The sequence below is a fragment of the Triticum aestivum genome, chromosome 7A (assembly GCF_018294505.1).
Source record: "Triticum aestivum cultivar Chinese Spring chromosome 7A, IWGSC CS RefSeq v2.1, whole genome shotgun sequence".
In the NCBI taxonomy this organism is placed as follows: domain Eukaryota; kingdom Viridiplantae; phylum Streptophyta; class Magnoliopsida; order Poales; family Poaceae; genus Triticum; species Triticum aestivum.
Window position 1 is genome coordinate 403,054,227 of NC_057812.1, and position 17,513 is coordinate 403,071,739.

The window sequence follows — 17,513 nt, forward strand, 5'->3', positions numbered from 1 at the left end:
TGATGACCTGGTTAAGAAGATCGGAGTATTCATGGGAGGTCCAGCACCGGGAGTAGAAGATGACGATTCCACTTGCCCGGACAAATACATCATCATCGACGACACCGATTCCGATCCAAGTGATGATGACTTCGAAGACGAAGTTGGAGCAGATATCATGGAGTCTTCCACCGATCAAAATTTCTAGAGGACCACCATATATTAGTAGTATTTTCCCCATGTATTTAGTAGTAGTTGAGCACTTTTGCGATAGTTCCAGACCGTTTGTATGCCCTTGCTTGATTGATTGAGTGAAATGACTGTGTTTGTCTCATGTGCATATGGGTAGTGCCTTCTCATTAGACCCCTTTTCTATTCTGATCTCTTCCATCTAAACCCATCAGATGCCTCCAAGACATGACCCCGGTTTTGTTTTCCCACCGGAGCTCACCCAGTTGATCCAGCAGCAAAATACTTTGATGCAATTGCTAGTTCAGAACCAGGGCAACAACAACAACAACAACAACAACCCGCCACCAGTGGACAACCTAGCCCGCTTTCTAAGGTTACAACCGCCGGTGTTTTCCAGTAGCACCGAGCCTATAGTTGCAGATGATTGGCTCCATAGGATTGGAAGGGAGTTAACCACTGCGGGATGCACTGATGCTGAGAAGGTGCGTTTTGCCGCATATCAGTTGGATGGACCAGCAGCATCATGGTGGGAGAATTACACTGTCGCCTACCCCATAGCCACGGTGACATGGGACCAGTTTCAGCAAGCTTTCCGCACAGCCCATGTCTCAACCGGAGTTATGCAGATGAAGAAGCGGGAGTTCCGCAACTTACGCCAGGGGAACCGTACTGTGGCTCAGTATGCGGATGAGTTTAGCAAGTTATCATGCTATGCCCCTGATGATGTGGCCACAGATGCCGTGAAGCAGGAGAAGTTTATGGAAGGGCTGAATGACGAGATGAGCATGCAGTTGATGGTAGCAACATTCAACAACTACCAGGAGTTGGTAGACAAGGCTCTTATGATTGAAGGGAAGCAGCAGCAGATTGAGAGCCATAAGAGGAAGTACGGACAAGGGAAGTATAACTCAGGAGCTCAGCAGAAGCCTCGCCTAACCCCGAACTCGGGAGGACTAGTTCATAACCATGGAGGTCACAACCACGCTGGAGGGGGATCGCATAACCACAGTGGTGCTAAGAATGGGAATGGGAACGGAGCTAACAACTATCAGAACCGCTCCAACCCAGCCACACCCTCCAAAAGAGATCTAAGTCAAGTTACTTGCTTTAAGTGCGGGAAGACAGGGCACTATGCCAATGATTGCCCTGAAGGAAGGAATGTAAACGGAAATGGGAGCGCGGGGAAGAAGACTAATCCATTCAACAAAGGACAAGTGAACCACGTTAACATGGAGGAGGTTGAAGAGCAGCCGGACGCGGTAATAGGTAAGTTTTTGGTTAAGTCATTTACCGCTCTTGTTCTTTTCGATACTGGTGCATCGCATTCATACATATCAAGGGGATTCGTGGATAAGTTTAAACTACCGACCCAAACCCTTAGGACCCTTCTCTTAGTGAGTTCACCTGGAGCAGAATACATGGCTAGCCAATGGTGCAACCAGATATCCCTAACCATTGGTACACATGTTTTTCCGTCCGACCTAATTATCTTGGAGTCACAAGGATTGGATGTGATACTAGGTATGGACTGGATGTCAAAGTATGGAGGAAGCATTGACTGTGCTAGTAAGTCGATTTATCTCACCACCCTGGAGGGAAAAAGGATTAAGTATGTATCTAGTCATGTGCCTAGGAGGAGCCAAGTGAATGCCCTTACGGGAGTTGTTTAGGAGGAAGTGCCTGTAGTGAAGGATTACCCAGATGTTTTTCTAGAGGAATTACCAGGCATGCCACTGGATAGGGACATTGAGTTTCTGATAGAGCTATTTCCAGGTACCGGGCCAATATCCAAGAGACCCTATCGGATGCACGCGAATGATATGGAGGAAATTAAGAAACAAATCAAGGAGTTATTGGAGAAAGGGTACATTCGCAGAAGTTCATCACCTTGGGGAGCCCCAGTGCTTTTGGTTGAGAAGAAGGATAAATCCCTAAGGATGGTTGTTGATTATCGAGCTTTGAATGAAGTGACGATCAAGAACAAGTACCCACTGCCGATGATCAACGATCTGTTTGATCAACTGCAAGGAGCTAAAGTGTTTTCGAAGATCGATCTGTGATCAGGATACCATCAGTTGAAGATTTGAGAGAAGGATATACCAAAGATAGCGTTCACCACGTGGTATGAATTATACGAGTATACGGTCATGTCGTTTGGACTGACTAACGCCCCTGCCTATTTCATGAGCATGATGAACAAGGTGTTCATGGAATATTTGGACAAGTTTGTTGTGGTGTTTATAGACGATATTATGGTATACTCGAAGAATGAAGAGGAGCATAAAGAGCATTTGCGATTAGTTCTCGAGAAACTCAGGGAACACCAGTTGTATGCTAAGTTTAGCAAATGCGAATTTTGGTTGAAGGAAGTCGGATTAGACATGTTATATCAGGGGAAGGAATAGCAGTGGACCCCAGCAAGGTTCAGTCAGTCACTGAATGGTTGGCACCCACTTCAGTTAGCGAGATCCGCAGTTTCCTTGGACTCGCAGGATACTACCAGAGATTCATTGAGAATTTTTCCAAGATTGCGAAGCCAATGACTGAACTATTGAAGAAGGATACTAAGTTTAAATGGACAAAAGATTGCAAGGCAAGTTTCTAGGAGTTGAAGAAACGTTTGACTATAGCCCCAGTGCTGACACTACCAGATATACATAAGGATTTCCAAGTGTATTGCGATGCCTCTCGCTAAGGACTTGGATGTGTACTTATGCAGGACGGAAGAGTTGTTTCATATGCCTCATGACAACTAAAACCTCATGAGTTGAACTATGCCACGCATGATTTGGAGCTAGCAGCCATAGTGCATGCATTGAAGACTTGGAGACATTACCTTATTGGAAACAGTTGTGATGTGTACACGGATCATAAGAGTTTGAAGTACATTTTCACATTGAAGGAGCTGAACCTTAGACAGAGGAGATGGTTGGAGCTTATAAAGGATTAAGATATGAAGCTACACTATCATCCCGGAAAGGCCAATGTCGTAGCAGACGCTTTGAGCCGAAAGAGTTATGCTAATATCCTTGAAAGTAAGGGATTGCCGAAGGAGTTAGCAGAGGATATCATGGAACTTCTGTTGGAGATTGTTCCAAGAGGTTTCGTTGCAACAATGGAGGTTCAGTCTACATTGTTGGGCAAGATTTGAGAAGCTCAGAAGGATGACAAAGAGATTGTCGAGATAAAGGAGAAGATGAGCAAAGGAAAGGCCAAAGGTTTTCGTGAGGATGAGCACGATACCTTATGGTTTGAGGACCGAGTTTATGTACCCAATAACCCAGAAATCAGGAAGCTATTACTTCAGGAGGCTCATGACTCACCATACTCGATACACCCGGAAACACCAAGATGTATTTGGATTTGAAGGAACGTTTCTAGTTGACTGGTATGAAGAAGGATATTCCCGAGTATGTAGCCGTATGTGATGTATGTCAGAGAGTGAAGGCAGAGCATCAGAAGCCAGCAGGACTGTTACAGCCTATGCCGATACCCGAATGGAAGTGGGATAAACTTGGCATGGACTTTATCACCGGATTGCCCAGGACCAAAGCAGGATATGATTCAATATGGGTAGTAGTTGATCGATTGACCAAAGTGGCTCACTTCATCCCAATGAAAACCACTTATACGAGTGCGAAGTTGGCCAAGATATATATGTCCAGGATCGTATGTCTGCATGGAGTTCCGAGGACCATCGTATCAGATTGAGGAACACAGTTTACTTCAAAGTTTTGGCATCAGTTACACCAGACCTTGGGTACAAGATTGGAGTTTAGCACAACATTTCACCTGTAGACGGAGGGACAGACTGAGAGAGTCAACCAGATACTGGAGGACATGTTGAGACCCTATGTTCTAGATTGTGGATCTAGTTGGGACGACAATTTGCCTTACGCAGAGTTCTCATACAACAAGAGCTATCAAGCCAGTTTGAACATGGCACCGTTTGAAGCTCTGTATGGACGCAGATGCAGAACGCCGTTAATGTGGGATGGGGTAGGAGATCGACAGTTGTTTGGACCAGACTTAATCAAAGAGTCTAAAGAGAAGGTTAAATTGATTCGCGATAGACTGAAGATTGCTCAGTCCAGACAGAAGAGTTACGCAGATTCAAAACGCAAGGAGGTAACCTATTAAATTGGAGATAGAGCATATTTGCGAGTATCACCCTTGCGAGGAGTGAAACATTTTGGAGTTAAGGGAAAGTTAGCCCCAAGATTTGTAGGACCGTATCGTGTTTTAGAACGGATGGGAGAAGTTGCCTACAAGTTGGAATTACCTGAGGGATTTTCAGGAGTTCACGATGTGTTCCACATTTCACAGCTGAAGAAGTGTCATGCTGAGATGGCCGATATACCGTTAAGAGATACAGTACCCTTGGAGGCGATTCAGTTGGACAGTGATTTGACTTATGAGGAGAGGCCAATTAAGATTCTTGAGTTTGCCAGCCGAGTCACCCGCAGCAAGGTTATCAAGTTTTGCAAAGTTCAGTGGAGCCACCATACCGAGGATGAAGCCACCTGGGAACGAGAGGATGATCTACTCAAAGACCACCCGCACCTATTTTCTAGCCAACCCGAATCTCGAGGGCGAGATTCATCTTAAGGGGGGGTAGGTTTGTAACATCCCAAATTTTCAATTTGGAATGTTATACATAGGTCATCCATGCATATCATATTTTATTGCATTTTCATTTTGCAATCCTCAAAATCCTAAGCAACTCAAGGACCCTCTGAGAGAGTTGGGGATTTCCCCGGTTTTCATATTTGATTTTTATCAAATAATGAAACGAGGATTTGGATTTTAATTATTTTTCCTTCCTAAAAATATTTCATATTAAAATATATGAGAGGAGATAATATGACTTCTCAAAAATAATTGAAATATTGGAGGAAAAAATATTAAAATCATTTATTTGATTTTATTTTTTTGGATTTTATTTGCATTAGAAAAATTGCACGTTTTCAAAATTGCATTTTAGGGCCAAGAAAATGTTCATATCATTCTAAATATTTTATTTAGACGGGGAAAATTTGTTTTGTCATTTTTCGGTTTTTATTTTATTTTCTAGTGTTTTATTTCTGTCGTCGTAATTATTTAAAAAATATGTTTCCCGCGCCCGATTGGGCCTAAGGCCAGCCAAGCCAGGTCGGCCCAAGCCGCCACCGCCCCGCGCACGTGCGCCGCCCCGCCGCCGCTCGGACCGGAGTCCGAGCGGGACTCCGCCTCCGCCGCGTCTTGCCCCCTCCCCCAAGTCGCCGCCCCGCCCCCTTTATAAACCGCCACCCCGCCGCCTCAAACCATCACCACCACCGCAGCCACCGCCGCCCCAAACCATCACCACCACCGCAGCCGCCGTCACCGCTTGCAGCCGAGCGCCGCCGCCGCCGAGCCCCGCCGCCCGCGAGTCGCCGCCGCCGCCCAAGCCCGCCCCGCCGGAGCCCTCGCCGGAGGTACCGTGCCGGTTCCGAGCCACCGTTTTTTTAAAAAAACCATTCGGTTTTTTTTTTGAAACCCTAGATCCGTTTTTTTAGTTTGCCGGTTTTTCTCGGTTCTTCTAGTTAGAGGACGTTCGCCCGTACGTTCGTTTTAACGAACGGTTTTCTCCCGTTAGTTACAGCTAATGAACGCTCGTTCGTTAGTCTGTTCGTCAGTTTTCTTTTTATCGGATTTATCCGCGTTTTTCTCGGTCGCGATTTCTGATCCGATCTTAGTTTATGTTTATCTTTTCGCTCGTTAGTCGGAATCAGGCGACTCAAGCGCCTAGATCTTTGTCTCGAAACCCTCTTTCCGTTTAATCAACTTGAACAAGTGTTTGCTACTGTGAAATTTGACCTAGGTCCAGATTAGTAAATGGATCGTGTTTCTTTCGCCGTTTGAGTTTCGTTGCTCCGTTTGATTTGATTCTTTTTGCTAACCGGAGTTCTTAAGTTGAACTTTCTGGTCAACCTCTTTTATTTGAGTTTTGCTTGCGCATCTTTGCTTGTTGCTTATGTATGTTATTGTTTGTTTGCGATAGAACACCCGGAGTGCGAAGCGTGTTACTACGAGTCCCTAGGTTTTGCGGATCGTCAGCAAGGCAAGTAACACATTGATCATACTTTTCCATACCCATTTTATATGCATGAGTTCCAATCCTCAAACATTGCATGATTAGGATGTCATTAACTTGTGGGTTGGGAAGTAGTTATTGAGGTAGAACCTATTACCCTGTTACTATCAAACCCTTGGGAGTTACTTCTACGCGTTGCTTATATTACTATGCTATGCTATGCTCGTAGACGTGGTTTGGGTTTGAGTGAAATCCATGACAAATGTGATATTGTTAATTAATGGTTCAACTTAAGGTGGCAACTTAAATAAACATCTGTGTGGATTGAGGCACCTGAGGAACCCAATGTTATCTGTTTTTTTTTGGAAATCCCGGGGAACCCGTGTGATCTTCCTATGGACCGCCACCCAGGCTCAAAGGGAACTGAGATGATTCATGCTAGAAACTTCCGTGTGCAGCCACAAGCTATTATGGGCTCTAGCATAGTTAAGTAAGTTACGTGAAGCTCTTGAAGAGGTAGATCAGCAGGTAGTGGGTTTTGTAGGTTTGGTATGGTCTACCCGGAGTAGAGAGTTAATGTTTCTGAAAGACTGTGTCTCGGTCATCCGTTTCTCAAACACCTTATAGTGCGAGAAATCCAACGGAGGCGATCGAGTCTTGTGGGGAAAAGTGTGCAAACCTCTGCAGAGTGTACAATCTAATCATGGTTAGCCGTGTCCCCGGTTATGGACAATCTTGAGTATCTAGTACTTGGGTTATCACATGTATCTTATCACTTTTAATTAAATTTGTTGGGTTGTTAATCACTTTAATTGGGATTGAGTTGGGGTTACCTTCTCAATGTTTCCACCACCATGATAGTTAAATTAAAATCTATTCCTTTGTTGTAGGGAAAAATGGCTTTTCGCAATAACTATAACCCTAAAGCTTTCCACCAACCAAATATGCATGTAGCATTAGCGTTATTCTGTTCTTGCTCTACTGTGTTATTTTGCCAGCATATTCCATGTGCTGACCCGTTTTCGGGCTGCAATGTATTATGTTGCAGACTTTTTAGACGAGGAGTAAGGTTCGTTAGGTCATTGCCGTGCAGCTCAGCTATGCCATTGGAGTTGATGGACTCACTTTATCTTCCAAGCCTACCGATATTATCGCATTAGATGGCCTTAAGCCATATTATTGTAATAAGGTCTCTCTTGAGACATTCGATGTAATAAGTGTGTGATTGCTACTCTGTTATAAATCCTTCGAGTATTGTGTGTGTCAGCATTACCGATCCAGGGATGACACTGAAGCACAGAGACTTGACCGTTTGAGGTCGAGTCGCTACATAATATGACATGCATCCAAGATGGGTATAATAAAAACTATCATAGAAAGTGCATTGAATACTATGAGAAATTTGATACTTGATAATTGTTTTGAGATATAAAGGTGGTGATATTAGAGTGTGCTAGTTGAGTAGTTGTGAATTTGAGAAATACTTGTGTTGAAGTTTGCAAGTCCCGTAGCATGCACGTATGGTAACCGTTGTGTAACAAATTTGAAACATGAGGTGTTCTTTGATTGTCTTCTTTATGAGTGGCGGTCGGGGACGAGCGATGGTCTTTTCCTACCAATCTATCCCCCTAGGAGCATGCGCGTAGTGCTTGGTTTTTGATGACTTGTAGATTTTTGCAATAAGTATGTGAGTTTTATGACTAATGTTGAGTCCATGGATTATAAGCACTCTCACCCTTCCATCATTGCTAGCCTCTCCGGTACCGTGAATTGCCCTTTCTCACCTTGAGAGTTGGTGCAAACTTCGCTGGTGCATCCAAACCCCGTGATATGATACGCTCTATCACACATAAACCTCCTTATATCTTCCTCAAAACCGCCACCATACCTACCTATTATGGCATTTCCACAGCCATTCCGAGATATATTGCCATGCAACTTTCCATCGTTTCATTTATGACACGCTTCATCATTGTCATATTGCTTTGCATGCTCATGTAGTTGACATCGTATTTGTGGCAAAGCCACCATGCATGGTTTATCATACATGTCACTCTTGATTCATTGCCCTTCCTGGTACACCGCCGGAGGCATTCTTATAGAGTCATATTTTGTTCTAGTATCGAGTTGTAATCATTGAGATGTAAATAGATAGAAGTGTGATGATCATCATTAATAGAACATTGTCCCAAATAAAAAAAGAAATGCCAAATAATAAAAAAAGGCCCAAAAAAGAAAAAAAGGGACAATGCTACTATCCTTTTTTTCCACACTTGTGCTTCAAAGTAGCACCATGATCTTTATGATAGAGAGTCTCTTGTTTTGTCACTTTCATATACTAGTGGGAATTTTTCATTATAGAACTTGGCTTGTATATTCCAACAATGGGCTTCCTCAAGTGCCCTAGGTCTTTGTGAGCAAGCAAGTTGGATGCACACCCACTTAGTTTCTTTTTTTGAGCTTTCATACATTTATAGCTCTAGTGCATCCGTTGCATGGCAATCCCTACTCCTTGCATTGACATCAATTGATGGGCATCTCCCTATCCCGTTGATTAGCCTCGTCAATGTGAGACTTTATTCTTTTTTGTCTTCTCCACGTAAACCCTATCATTATTCTATTCCACCCATAGTGCTATATCCATGGCTCACGCTCATGTATTGCGTGAAAGTTGAAAAAAGTTTGAGATTACTAAAGTATGAAACAATTGTTTGGCTTGTCATCAGGGTTGTGCAAAATGAGAGCATTCTTGTGTGACGAAAATGAAGCATGACCAAACTATATGATTTTGTAGGGATGAACTTTCTTTTGCCATGTTATTTTGAGAAGACAGGATTGCTTAGTTAGTATGCTTGAGGTATTATTATTTTTATGTCAATATTAAACTTTTGTCTTGAATCTCTCGGATCTGAACATTCATGCCACAATAAAGAAAATTACATTGAGAATTATGCTAGGTAGCATTCCACATCAAAAATTCTGTTTTTATCATTTACCTACTCGAGGACGAGTAGGAATTAAGCTTGGGAATGCTTAATACGTCTCCAACATATCTATAATTTTTTATTGTTCCATGCTTTTATATTATTTGTTTTGGATGTTAATGGGCTTATTTATACACTTTTATATTATTTTTGGGACTAACCTACTAACCCAAGGCCCAGTGCAAATTGCTGTTTTTTTGCATATTTCAGTGTTTCGCAAAAAAAGGAATATCAAACGGAATCCAAACGGAATAAAACCTTCGGGAGAGTTATTTTTGGAACAAACGTGATCCAGGGGACTTGGAGTGGACGCCAAGCAGCCAACGAGGAGGCCACGAGGCAGGGGGGTGCGCCTACCCCCCTGGGCGCGCCCTCCACCCTCGCGGGCCCCTCGTGGCTACACCGACCTACTTCTTCCTCCTATATATATTCATATACCCCGAAAACATCCAACAGCACCACAAAACCCTATTTCCACCGCCGCAACCTTTGTGTACCCAAGAGATCCCATCTTGGGGCCTTTTCCGGAGCACCGCCGGAGGGGGAATCGATCACAGATGTCCTCTACATAAACTTCATGGCCCCTCCGATGATGTGTGAGTAGTTTACTTCAGACCTTTGGGTCCATAGTTATTAGCTAGATGGCTTTTTCTCTCTATTTGGATCTCAATACAATGTTCTCCTCGATCTTCTTGGAGATCTATTCGATGTAACTCTTTTTGTGGTGTGTTTGTCGAGATCCGATGAATTGTGGGTTTATGATCAAGTTTATCTATGAACAATATTTCATTCTTCTCTGAAATCTTTTATGTATGATTGGTTATCTTTGCAAGTCTCTTCGAATTATCAGTTTGGTTTGGCCTACTAGATTGATCTTTCTTGCAATGGGAGAAGTGCTTAGCTTTGGGTTCAATCTTGTAGTGTCCTTTCTCAGTGACAGCAGGGGCAGCAAGGCACGTATTGTATTGTTGCCATCGAGGATAAAAAGATGAGGTTTATATCATATTGCTTGAGTTTATCCCTCTACATCATGTCGTCTTGGCTAATGCATTACTTTGTTCTTATGAACTTAATACTCTAGATGCATGCTGGATAGTGGTCGATGTCTGGAGTAATAGTAGTAGATGCACAATCGTTTCGGTCTACTTGTCACGGACGTGATGCCTATATACATGATCATGCCTAGATATTCTCATAATTGTGCACTTTTCTTTCAATTGCTCGATGGTAATTTGTTCACCTACCGTAATTCTTATGCTATCTTGAGAGAAGCCACTAGTGAAACCTATGGCCCCCGGGTCTATTCTCCTTTATATTAATCTCCCGTCAACAAGCTATTTCTGGCACCGTTGATTTTGCTATCTTTACTTTCAATCTATATCATAAAAATACCAAAAATATTTATCTTATTATTATTATTATCTCTGTCAGATCTCACTCTCGTAAGTGACCGTGAAGGGATTAACAACACCTTTATCGCATTGGTTGCGAGGTTCTTATTTTTTTGTGTAGGTATGAGGGACTTGCGTGTAGGGTCCTACTGGATTGATACCTTGGTTCTCAAAAACTGAGGGGAATACTTACGCTACTTTGTTGCATCACCCTTTCCTCTTCAAGGGAAAACCAATGCAGTGCTCAAGAGGTAGCAAAGACCACAAGCTAAAATGCAAGGACAAGCTTCAAGAGGAAATTGATTCATTTGAAGAAGCTCCTAAGGCCATTGTCAAGTGGGTTCCCAAGACTACATCAAGTTCCACTACATCAAGTATGACTACAACTCCAAGGATTCCCATCAAGTTGATGTGCATCCAAAAGAAGAAGAACTAGAGAGTTCTTGAGGGTGACTCCGCCAACATACTTCACTCACATTCATTTTGGCAAGGACAAGTGCAATCAACTTCCATATCTTGCCCTAGTTCAAGGAGTCACAAACCCTCTTGTTGGTAAGACAGGGGACAAGATAACCTAATGCTTTCATGGACATCATCATATGTGTGTTTCACTCTATGTCGATGGATATTCTAGTATGTTCCTTGTGGGACTAACCCATGTAGGTATTGAAAGTGGAACTCACTCCAATGGATTGCTCCAAATGATCTACATTAACATTGAGCATCCACGTCTTCAACACCTACATGAAGTCATCATCGACAAAACCCAAGGTTAGTTCATCCCTCTAAGGGGGGATATCACATCTATGGGGTGCTTTTCTCTAAGAATTGAGCTAAAGCAACTCTAATGATGTGAACACAACAATGCTTTATGTAAAAGTGGTAACCCCACTTGTGCTTAAACGATGAGTATGACCTACGTTAAAATGTTCTCATTTAACTCCTTAGTCAATATACTCATATATAGATGACCTAGTCATCACCAATTGCTTGATAGATACTAGAGTGTTTGTGCATACTTTTCCACATGATTTATTTGCTATCTTATTGTGTGAGCATGTTGGTTGCATAAGTTTCCCCATTCGAGGACATCCATTTGTTGCTTTGATTGTTTGGTTTTTATTTTTTCCAAATGGACGGACAAGAATGCCTAAGTACTCCCTCTAGCTATCTATGCTTTTTATCGTCTCAAACTCTATTCATGCTACATCACAAAGTTTGAACAACTCTAATTCGGACCCTCCGAGTGAGGAGCACTCGGAGCCACCAATCCGTCAAGGGCTTAACTTCCAAAACCTCTTAATGCCTTTCGATTAGACCAACTCACTCCTACTTGGTCTCACTGAAGTCATTAAGTTGATCTAGGTTTTATCTCGGTGCAACTAATTGGATCCATTCGGTCACATCGAGTTGCAGAAACTGCTAGTAGTTTTGCATCTCGATGCCACCAAGTAGTTCCACTCGGTCACATTGACAGCATCTGGGTATTTATACTCTGCGTACCCATACGGTTGAAAATCACTTCAACCACAGGAGCACGCACCCCAGCACCGCCTCCCCTAGTCTCTAGATCGTCGCCGTTGTCACCAGCGACCTTCTGCCATTGGTCTCCGCCACCGTGAACGGAAACCTCACCGTTGTTGTTGATGTAGCAAGTCCTTCACCAAGTTAGAGTACAGATTTGACCCTTTTTCCTTTCCATTACTCCGATTCTTGCACAAAGCTTAATGCATATGTTCTTCCCACGTATGAGATTGATCTATCCACCAAACAAACTCCTTATAATAGATTTGACGCAAAAACTTAGGGTTAGGTTTCTGCCAAACCCATCTCAGACCGACCGATCTGAGGATCTCAGTCACACCGATTGGCCCTGGCCATTGCACAAGTACAACTCGGTCTGACCGAAGTGCACTGATCGGTGCGACCGAAATCACTTTCTCTGTGAAACCCTAGCATCTCGGAGTCACCAAACTGCATTTCGGTCTCACCAAAACTGTGTGTTTAGACTTTGTTAGTGCTTCGGTGTCACCGAGTTTGTCAAATCGGTAGCTCCAAAATGCTTTCTATAGAAAATTAAAATTAAGTTTTTGACTCAATATTTTTGCAAAAAAAGTTATACTTTGTGATGCTCATCCACTCTATCTACACCCAACTATTCACAGGGTCGGTTTTAGCAATGTCAGAGGGCAGTGATAGTCAAAACAGGTTTGAAGAGCAACTCAACCTCAGTGAGGGCACTAGTCCCTCTAGCAGCTATGATGAGGGGAGTAGGAGCACTCCCAACAATTTGCCTAAGGTAGCAACTAGACATAGTAAGAAAAGAACATCTGAGTCTAAGGATGAAGATTTTGTGATTGGGGAGGAGGTGACCTCCAAGAAGAAAGTACTCAAGAAAGAGTATGCTGCTGCTACCAAGCCTGGAATTCCCAAGAAAGCTCCACCTAAGAGAGCTCCAATGTCTAAACCCAGGAAAGTGCCAACTCAAGAAACTATGCAGTTCACTTTGGAACAATCCGTTGATGATGAGGTTGCTCGCAAGAAGAATAGGGCAAGAACTACTACTGGTAAGGTGCTTGGAAAGCCTTCCATGAGGGAAGATGAAGAAGAGGAGGAAGAAGAGCCTATTGCACCTCCTGCAAAGACTCAGAAGCTTATGGGGGATGCCATAAGGACTGGGGCTACTCCATCTAAGCCCAAGTCTGCCCCCAAGCCTTCTGCTGAAGCTCAAGCTCCCAAGCCATCTGCACCTAAGAGCTCAACAAGGAATATTTCTGCTACTGAAAAGAACAATGCCCAGTGCCTGAAGCTCAAGAAGAAGAAGAGCCACAAGTGCTTAGAAAGCTCAAGCCCAAGATTCCAGATCATAGTGATGATCATCTTGTGCGAGAGAACATGAATTTAAGAAAGGATGCTGGTCTGAGACTATGGAGACAAACAGATCCCTATGCCACTAGGAGAAGAACTGTTGTGGACTACCACTTTCACGCAAAGGAACAACAGGATTCTTATGAGACTGTCCTATTGGACAAGAAGCCCATCATTTGCAATATGAAATGGGTTGTCAATGAAGAGTATTTCCCAAGTTTGCATGAGAGCTTCAAAATGAATGGTGTTGACAAGTTTGTTGGTCAAAAGTTGACTAATTAGAACGATGAGATGATCATGCAATTCTATTCCACTGCTCACTTATACCCTGATGCAAAGATAGTCTGGATGACTGAAGGAACGAGATATCAATCTACTATCTCAGAATGGGCCAAGCTGATCAATGCCCCATAGGAAGAGGAGAATGACATTGATGTGTATGCTAAGCCTAGGAATGATCACAACTCCATGGCTAACATGTACAAGCCAATTCCTGATAAAGACTTCAAGACTCACAAGCTTGGATCAATATACTACCTACTTGATGGTTTGACCACCATAAACACTATACTGAGGCACATTATTTTTCCCAAGACAGGAGATCACAGAATGATCTGTGGTCACTCCATTAACCTGCTTCACATGTTTGATGTTCCTCAGAAGTTCAAGGTGATGAGCCTGACTGTGGAAACTGTGAAGAGAATAGCTACAGATCAGAAGAGATCTTGTTGATATGCCCCTCACATTCAAATGTTGATCAATTCCAAGATGGGAACCGAGACATATCTACTAGACAGTGAGCATCTACCCCTGAGGCTAGACTTTGAGGACAACGAGGTTGTCATGGATGCTTCCCATCCTACTTGTGTTGAAGCCCAGGAGAAGATAGAGAGAGCAAAGGCTGCGAAAGCAGCAAAGGCAGCAAGTGCACCAAATGCCTCCATAGTGCTACCCAAGACCAAGCAAGATCAACTCAGTTATCTGCTTGAGGCTATAGTGAGAATTGAGAAGGGCTTTGCCACCCTAACTCAAAATCAGGAAAGTCTTGAGAGGATCATTGAGACTAGATTCAATGACCTAGATGTGAAGGTCACTGAGATACAGACCATTGTGGAGAAGCTCCAAGAGGATGCTAAGGATAGGGAGGATAGACCAACTACAAATACTTTCTAGAGAGTGCCAAGGGCACAAAGGTCATCAGCAGTGCCAGTTGTCAAAGACTCCAGGACTACTACTTCAGCACCTGCAACAACTGCCATGGTTGTACCTCCAATTTCAACCACTCCATATCCATGGAATTCCGCCAAAGCTTTTGCAGATGCCCTCCTCTCCGCGCCATCTACGCACACGGGAGAGACAAGCCAGAAGACCCCTTTAGGACCTCCCGAAGATCGTGCCTAAAGTGTCGTATAACACTATACGTTTTCAAACTTTTTGGTAACTTGTTGGCAAAGGGGGAGAAAGTGCATAGATCATAGGCTTCGAGAGAGAGAGAGAGAGAGAGTGTGTGTCTTGCCTTCATTTGCTTCTTTTCCTACTTTGATCGTTTGGTTGTTTGATTCCTATGCTACAATTTGAGTTATGCTCGTGAGATACTTATGTGATCATGTGTTTGATAATACTATGCTTAATGTGTGCTTGCATGGTTATATCTATGTTTTATTTGTGTATGATCAATCACTTGTACCCTCGGTGATAAGTGCATGTTATTTAACTCTTATCATTTTGAGCGCTCCAGCAAGATGTATGTGACATGGAAGAGTGACCCATGATCCTAATCGATTGTGCATTTGCATTCAAAAGAAAATTTCAAATAATGCACAAATTTAGGGGGAGCTCTTGCTTATCACATACTTCTTAAAGCGAAATTGTACTTCATTCATATTATCATTTGTCGAAGCTTTGATCTATATGTTGTCATCAATTACCAAAAAGGGGGGAGACTGAAAGTGCAACTAATCCCCGTGTGGTTTTGGTAATTCATAACAACATATAGCTCATTGAACTAATATCCATTTAGGTTTAATATTTCAGAAAGTTCAGTGATTGGCATGGCATGGACTAGAGATGTGGACCCCTGAAAATGCTAAGGACAAAGATTGGAAAAAGCTCAGGACTCTTCATTTCTATTTTAGTGATCCAAGATCACATTGAGTTCATAGGAAAGCCAATACTATTAAAAGGGGATGAGGTGTTGCTTAATGGTCTACTTGCTCAAAGTGCTTAGTGATATTGCTCCAAAAACCCTCAACCACTTTCTCATTTCCACATATGTCCAAAACTCAAAAGTCAAACTCGGCCCCACTCAAATGATCCATCCGACGCAACCGAGTTCAGTTGACATAGTCACTGCCAGAAACCCTAGCAATTCGGTTACACTGATATGGATCTCGGTCTCACTGAGATGGCCCTGCAAACTCTCTATTACCTATTACAATTATTTCAGCCTCATTGAAATGTGCAATCAGTCCCACCGAGTTTGCTTGACTAACACTCTGTTTGCTCTTTGTTGAAATCGGTCTCACCGAGTTCAAGCAATCGGTCTCACCGAGATGAGGTTTTGCCCTAGCCCTAGCACATCGGTCGCCTCAAAATATTAAGGACAAAAATTGGCAAAAGCTCAAGACTCTTTCTTTCTATTTTAGTGATCCAAGATCACATTGAGTCCATAGGAAAGCCAATACTATTAAAAGGGGATGAGGTGTTGCTTAATGGTCTATTTGCTCAAAGTGCTTAGTGATATTGCTCCAAAAACCCTCAACCACTTTCTCATTTCCACATATGTCCAAAACTCAAAAGTCAAACTTGGCCCCACAAAAATTACCCATCTAACGCCACCGAGTTTAGTTGACATAGCCACTACCAGAAACCCTAGCAATTCGGTTACATCGATAGGGATCTTGGTCTCACCGAGATGGCCCTGCAAACTCTCTGTTACCTGTTGCAATTATTTTGGTCTCACCGAAATGTGCAATCGGTCCCACTGAGTTTGCTTGACCAAGTCTTTGTTTGCTCTTTGCTAAAATCGGTCTCACCGAGCTCAAGCAATCAGTCTCACCGACATGAGGTTTTCCCCTAGCCCTAACACATCGGTCCCACCGACTTGTTCCAGTCGGTCCCATCGAGATTCCTAATGTTCACATTTTGAACTAAATCGGTCGCACCGAGTTCTTCTATTCGGTCTGACCGAGTTGGGTGTGTAACGGTTGGATTTTCTGTGGAGGCTATATATACACCTCCACCCCCTCCTCCATATGTGAGAGAGCCATCAGAACGTGCCTACACTTCCACTACTCATTTTCCGAGAGAGAACCACCTACTCATGTGTTCAGACCAAGATTCGAATCCTACCACAAGAATCTAGATCTCTAGCCTTTCCCAAGTTGCTTAACACTCAAATCATATTTCCGCCATAGCCAAATCTGTGAGAGAGAGTTGAGTGTTGGGGATACTATCATTTGAAGCACAAGAGCAAGTAGTTCATCATCAACAATCCATCTATTACCTTTTGGAGAGTGGTGTCTCCTAGATTGGTTAGGTGTTGCTTGGGAGCCTCCGACAAGATTGTGGAGTTGAACCAAGAAGTTTGTACGGGCAAGGAGATCGCCTACTTTGTGAAGATCTACCCGAGCGAGGCAAGTACTTCGTGGGCGATGGCCATGGTGGGATAGACAAGGTTGCTTCTTGGTGGACCCTTCGTGGGTGGAGCCCTCCATGGACTCGTGCAATCATAAACCTTCGTGGGTTGAAGTCTACATCAACATGGATGTACGATAACACCACCTATCGGAACCACGCCAAAAATTTCCGTGTCTACATTGCGTTTGCCTTCTCCAAACCCTTCCCTTTACCTTCATATGCAATGTTTTACTTTCCGCTGCTACACTTGTTGGCGTTCTGGGAATGGGGGTACCTAGACATGCCTGCTTGCGGCCCACGACATGGCTCCATCGGCGGCCTGGTATGGCCCAGCTTCAACATCAACAACTCAAGACATTCATGAGGGGCCAAGCCTCACAAGGAGGATGACACCAACACCTCCAC